Raw genomic sequence first — 6,000 nt, 5'->3', positions numbered from 1 at the left:
GTGGTTCAGGGACAGGGCGTTTGTCTCACTCGGAATCAATCAGAAAATGGGCAGGAGAAAGGAGGCGTGGAAGGGAGAAGGGGAGAGAAGGGAAAGAAAAGAAAGGGAGACTGATTTACTACATGAGAAACGCCTGCTCGGGCAGGGAGTGTCCTGCTTGGCTACTGTGAAATTTGGGAGGTGGCAGGGCCACACCTCCTAGTGTGGAGCCTGAACTAACCCGCTCACCAGAGGGCCACATCTCCCGCCTCTGGTCCCTGCTGGAGGGAAGCCCTGCAGCCAGGGCAGCCAGGAGACACTTGGGTTTCCATTGGTCAAGACCGTTTCACAGTGTCAGACATCTCATTCTACATGTGGGCGTGTGTGTGTGTGTGTGTGTGTGTGTGTGTGTGTGTGTGTAAACGTGATGTGCCGAGGGTAAGTGGTCTGAGCCCCAGGCCCTAACACTTCCGGGCTTGACAGCTGCATTTGTCGTGTTGTCCTGAAGACAAACATGGACACGATACCCCCTTGGAGGTCACATACCTTCCCAATTTCCTGGAAATGTTTCAGTGCAGTTCGAAGGACTTAGAGATCTGCCAGGACTCACGAGAAGCGGGGCACCTCACAGAAAGGGAAGAGGCTAGCAAGGACTGGAACCAGGGGCTGTAAGGTCAGGGGACCAGAACTCTGAAGAGGGACATCCGGAAGAGGACGCTGCCTCGGGAGGAGGTGAGGGGCCAAAGCTCCGCCCCCTGGTGGCGGGGAGACCACGTAAGCGGGCACACGCTGAGAAAGAGGATTCCCCCACCCCACCCCCACCCCCGGAGGTGAGTCTGGATGTCTGAAGGCTTGGCTATCAAACCATCCTTGCCTGCTCTCAGGTCCGTCCTAGGTAGCTTAGCTTACCTGATCTTCCGCATCGGCTTCCGAGAAGCAACTCATTTTGTTTCCATGTTGTGTGCCAGGAAGAACTTCAGCCACAGGGACCCTCCTGATCCAGGGGCAGCAAGCCCACAAACTGTCCAGGGGCAAAGAACCCCCACATCTGTCTCTCGGGGATCCTGAGTTGCAAACACAGTGGTATAAGGAAGGGAAAAGAGAAGAAAGCAGGGTCATGCAGAAGGCGGAGGCTGGAAGCCCGAGTTACACTGGCTGAGACAGGCGTAAGGAGGGGAGTCCAAGTTAGAAGAGAGTAACAAGGCACGGGGGTGGGGGGTGGGGGGTAGGGTGGGAGGTGCGGTGGCTGGGTGGCGGGGTGGCGGGGTGGCGGGGTGGCGGGGTGGCGGGGTGGCGGGTGGCGGGGTGGCGGGTGGGGAAGGTCTGTAAGAGAGCAAGCTCCTAGAACCTCAAGGCACACTGCTCTGCTATGGAGGGGCCAACAGATCCTGACGAACATGCAGTCTACCTGTGAGGCCCGACTGTACTTTTTACTCCTCCATGAACCCCCCAACCCGTCACGAAAGCAGGTGTGATGAAGTGGAAGCCTCTGGCATCCAGAGGGCAGAGAACAAAGATGCTAGATATCACAAACGCTGCGTGCTGCAGACTCCCTCCCTGCTCACAGTCCCGGTTCCCATCCACTACTATTCTAGTTTGCTCAAGGTACTCCTGACAGCGTGTGTGTGTGTGTGTGTGTGTGTGTGTGTGTGTGTGTGTGTGTGTGTGTGTGTGTGCGCGCTCGCTCGTGTCCCCAAGTAGTTCTCTAACCTTCCAAACATCAAATGGGAGTATTGCAATTGTTAACTGGATCTCCCCACTTTCAGATGCTAGTCAAAAGTCTGGTCCCCCAGTTTCTGAGTAGCCTGCTGTGAAGGTATAGTGTTCCCACAACCCCCATCATGGCCTCAATAGTATACTAGAGTGGTTCACAAAATGCAAGGAAAATTTTCATTTACGAGTTTAAATATTATCTATTTGTTTGTTTGTTTATTTATTTATTTATGTGTGCTTTCCATATTACCATAACCCCCATGCCCACTTCATGGGCTTGTTGGGAACAACAGATAACCCAAGATTTGGAGAACCATTATAACGGTCCCTCTCACTGACACCAATGTTTCACTAATATCACAAACATCACAAATCCAATGTATGTAAACTCCTCAAACACAGAACTATTGATTAGTCATTTATTTATTCACAGATACCAGTGTGGCTGGGTACAACAGAAGTTCAAAAATCATGTACTAACGAGTCAGAATCAATTATGTAGCTGCCACAGCCCTGCCAATCCAGACAGATGCTCCCCCTCCCCCTGCTCTGAGGCTGTCTTCTAAGACACAGTCTGGTTTGTGGAGGACAGAAAACAGCCTCTTCTATTCATCAGGTAGAGCTATTAGAGCATAAGACAGATTGATGACAGAAAAGCACACTAATTTATAAATATAACTTCCTGACACACAAGCCTTTTTAAAAAGCCTTTATGGACTAGAAAAATGGTCCAGTGGTTTAAGAGCACTGGAACCCTCTTCTGGGCTCCATGGGTACCAGGCTTGCATGCCATGCAGACATAGATGTAGGCAAAACATCCATACACATGAGAGAAATAAATTTTAAACAGCGTTTATTCTTATTTTTAATTATATGTCTCATGCATGTGAGTTCAGGTGCCCTCAGAGGCCAGAAAAGGGTGTCCAATCCCCTGGAAATGGACTTAGAGGCAGCTGTGAACCACCTGACGTAGATGATGGGAACTGAACTTGAGTCTCTGGAAGAGCAGCATGTGCTCTTAACCACTGAGCCACCTCACCTCTCCAGCCCTTCTGGAGTTTCTGTTGTTATTGTTGTTTGTTTGTTTGCTTGTCTTTTGAGACAGGGTTTCTCTATGTAGCCTTGGCTGTCCTGCCTATCAGTTTTCATCCTGGACTAGGTCTACACACCCTGCAGTGTCCTGCCTCCTGCGCAGCTTTATGGCCTGCTCAGTCATATCTGGTCTACCCTTAGTTCCACTCTGCTGGTCCTTCTCTGAAGACAGTGACCCACTTCCGGTCACTGTGTCTCCCATCCACCCTAATGTGTTTATAGCATAGAGATGGTCTGTGGTAATGGGAAGGTTGGTGGGGACATGGGACATTGTTGATGGTGGAGACAGTCAGTGGGTCAGTGGATGGAGTGAGGCGATGTCTGGGTGGCTGGGGAATCTGGATTAAGATTCCTGAGGCTCAGTTTTTCTTACATGTAGTTTTTCTGAGGTGATATAGCCACCTTGAATCAGTCCTTGGGGTAAATCCCAGGAGAATTCTGGGAACCCAGCACCAGAGAACTTTTTGAGCTGAACTTTGTGTTGAGGGGATGCTCCAGGTAGGTTTCCACTTATTTAATTGGGCCTATAGGGTGGAGTCTCAACTTGGAGCCTCTCAAAAAACTTTAAATTACTTCTGGGATGGGACCTAGCCCCACAGCAACCCCATCCTAAGCTCCTCGGAGAATCTGGAGCCCTGGAGAGCAGGGTGGAACACAGAGAGCTGCTGGATGTGGTGGCTTGGGGTGGCTTACCGGCTGGCCCAGGCACAGCCTCCTTTGGGCAGGGGATCCCAGGGAGCCTCAGGCTTGACAATCAGTACCCCTCTCCCTGTTGCTGAGCCCTAAGCTCAGGCATGAGCTGGTAAGGCTAAGATTGCATCTTGGAGTCCCTGACCTTCAGAGTCATGTGGAGAATCAGGAGGGGAGACAGTAGTTAAGCAGTACATGCCTTGATAAAACTACACATCTAGCTGTGCTGGGACATCTCTGAGAAATGCACCTTGCCTGGCTTGCTGGATTATGGCTAGACAATTCCAGAGGGGCAGGTGACCGAGAGCTAGTCACTTGTCCTCACCTTCATACACTGGCCACATTGCCATTCCACTAGTCTGCTCCTGGAAGCAATGGACACAGCGTGGAGTGGACTCCACATTGGGTAAGTTCTAGGTTACCTCTAAGTCAACTTCTAGCTGAAGGGAGAACATGAGCAAAGGTGTATGGAGTGGGTGGGGACAGGATTGGGTGCAGAAGGCAGAGGTTTGCTGAGCTCTGAAGGCTGCAGCATGCAAGGGAACAGGTAGGTAGCTTGTAAGAGTCTGGGAAGAAGTTAGGGCACGGCATAGTTCATGTCCCCAAAGAACTCTGCCGATGCAGACTACTTGACCACATGGCTGCACCCCACCCCTCAAACAGTTGAGCAAGATTGCAAAACCACTCAGCAAGGAGAAGGCCCCTGTGAAGGAGGCTTCAGTGCCAAGGTTGATACTGTCCGAGGAAATTTCGCTTTCTGATACTAAAGGGAGATTTTCTTTCTTTCTTTCTTTCTTTCTTTCTTTCTTTCTTTCTTTCTTTCTTTCTTTCTTTCTTTCCTTTTTTTTGAGCTGAGGATAGAACCCAGGGCCTTGCGCTTGCTAGGCAAACTTTCTACCACTGAGCTAAATCCCCAACCCCGAGATTTTCTTTAGATGCGGTTTCTTATCCCCAAATCACTGATATCCTGAGATTCTGAAGACTACCATGAACAACTAGGAAAAAAAACCCCATCATCATCAGGACCACATGCTAATCTCAAATCTCTCCTGACCTCTGAACTGTTTCAACTCTGAACTGAGAGGAGCTGAAACAGATTGGAGACATTCTTAGGGTTGGTATCTGTCAGTGTGTGGGGTTGTTTGTTTGTTTGTTTGTTTGTTTGTTTTAGACAAGCTTTCTCCGTGTAGCCCTGTCTGTCCTGGAACTCACTCTGTAGACCAGGCTGGCCTCGAACTCAGAGATCCTCCTGACTCTGCCTCCCAAGTTCTTGGACTAAAGGTACACACCACCCATGCCTGGCTGTGTATGCTTTTTAAAGACACATTCTCACTATGTATGTAGCCCAGGCTGTCTTCAAACTCATGATCCAGCCTTGGCCTCCTGAGTGCTGAGATTACAGGTATGCACCACCATGATTAGCTAGGAACTTTTATTTAAAAACAAAACAAAACAAGCAAACAAAATAGAAAGAGATTGCCACAGACGATCTGTAAAGGAAGTACAGAAACTAAGAGTTTTGTTGTTTATATTGAGTGAGCTTGCTTTGTTTGTTTTCTCTTGTGCTTTTTTTTAAATTGGTAGTGGTGTTTTTTGTTTTTTTTTTTTCAAAACAGGGTCTCTCTACATAGCCCTGGATCTCCTGGAACTCACTGTGTAGACTAGGCTGGCCTTAAACTAACAGAAATCCCAAGTGCGGGAATGATAAGCATATGCCACCAAGCGGAGCTGGTTTTGGTTTGTTGAGACCAGGCCTGGCCTTGAACTCATAATCCTTCTGCCTGCTCGATCCCCTAGAATTAGAGACTTGTGCCACCACACCCTCCTGCTCAGGTGAGGGTTTTCTGTTTTTAAGTTTTCAGTTTTACTCTAATTTCTCACTTGTTTTTAAAATTAGCAATAAAGTGATAGTTTCCATGTGGATCTTTGAGTACACATTTCCTTTTGGTTGCCCCCCCCCCATTTCCCACTCATCTCCCAGCCTCCTTTCCCATGCTGCACCCTTACACTCACCCCACTTCCACTTTGTTCTATCATTAGCCCCAGGCCTCTTCCCTTAAAGCACCCTCCCAAGTCGCAGGGGCCCCTTTCTGGCTCCCTGGCCCTTCCCCATGCTTGCTCACAGCTGGACATGAATATTTAGCAATCAGAGGCCAGTATTCAAATATGAGAGAGAACATAAGCCATTTACCTCTAAGCTTGGACTACCATGCTTAAAATAATGTTTGTCCACTAATCAATTTTCCTGAAGAATTTCATTTTTCTTTATGACTGAATAAAATCCTACTGCATGTATGTACCACATTAACATCAATTTTTAGAAATGTATTTGTTTAGTTAGTTAGTTGGTTAGCCTTTTTGTGACAGGGTCTTACTAGCCTTGCTGGGCCTGGAAGCCTCTATGAAGTCCAGGCTGGCTTTGAACCTGTAGCTGTCTTCTTGCCTCCATCTCTCAAGTGCTGTTTACAGGCATGTACCATGCTTGAAACCAGTGCATATCACCAGTACTAGGCAGCCTGAGGCGGC

This window comes from Onychomys torridus, chromosome 2, assembly GCF_903995425.1.
Source record: "Onychomys torridus chromosome 2, mOncTor1.1, whole genome shotgun sequence".
In the NCBI taxonomy this organism is placed as follows: domain Eukaryota; kingdom Metazoa; phylum Chordata; class Mammalia; order Rodentia; family Cricetidae; genus Onychomys; species Onychomys torridus.
This window is presented reverse-complemented; position numbering follows the sequence as displayed.